This window comes from Leishmania donovani, chromosome 31 (assembly GCF_000227135.1).
Source record: "Leishmania donovani BPK282A1 complete genome, chromosome 31".
In the NCBI taxonomy this organism is placed as follows: domain Eukaryota; phylum Euglenozoa; class Kinetoplastea; order Trypanosomatida; family Trypanosomatidae; genus Leishmania; species Leishmania donovani.
This window is the reverse complement of record NC_018258.1, coordinates 209,243-209,868: the sequence shown is the minus strand read 5'-3', so window position 1 is coordinate 209,868 and position 626 is coordinate 209,243.

Below are 626 nucleotides of genomic sequence, written 5' to 3'. Positions count from 1 at the left end.
CGGGTGAAGCGTCCGTGCGACCCGAGCATATGCTACCCACCCACCGGGAGCCCTCGCTGTCTACTGGTGTGGTGTCCCTGAGCCAGCCTGAGGAGGATTGCACCGCGTGGTGACCGGCAATGATGGGGGAGGCTGCGCGGCGACCTGCGAGGCGGGTGGGCGGGTGGAGTTTGGGCCAGAGGCCGTGCTCGGAGGCCTGGGTCGGCGGATGGCTGTACCGCGTGTCTGCCGCTGCTTCGCAAGACGCGACGCGAGCCTGTGACAGGACCGTGGGGTAGAGCTGAAGTGAGCGGGTGCTGCACGGCAAAGAATGAAAACGTAGAAAACAACGTCATGAGCAGGACCACCCGTGTGTAGAGTGTGCGCGGTGTCGCTTCTGCGGTATCGCAAACGAAAAAGGCGTGTAGTATTCGGGAGTGAGTTTGCCTGCACGGCGAGCAGAAAATGCACAAATGCGCGCGTAGGGGATACCGATGCGACTGTTCGCCGCGATCGGCTTCTTCCTCGGACTACTCCCCCGTCTTCCTCGATTTCTCCCAACAAACCCCTTCCTCGCACCATCCTCGTTTTAAGCGGCCGCCGCCCCACTGCGGCCCAGGCTTTTCAATCGTGACGGGTGAAAAAGT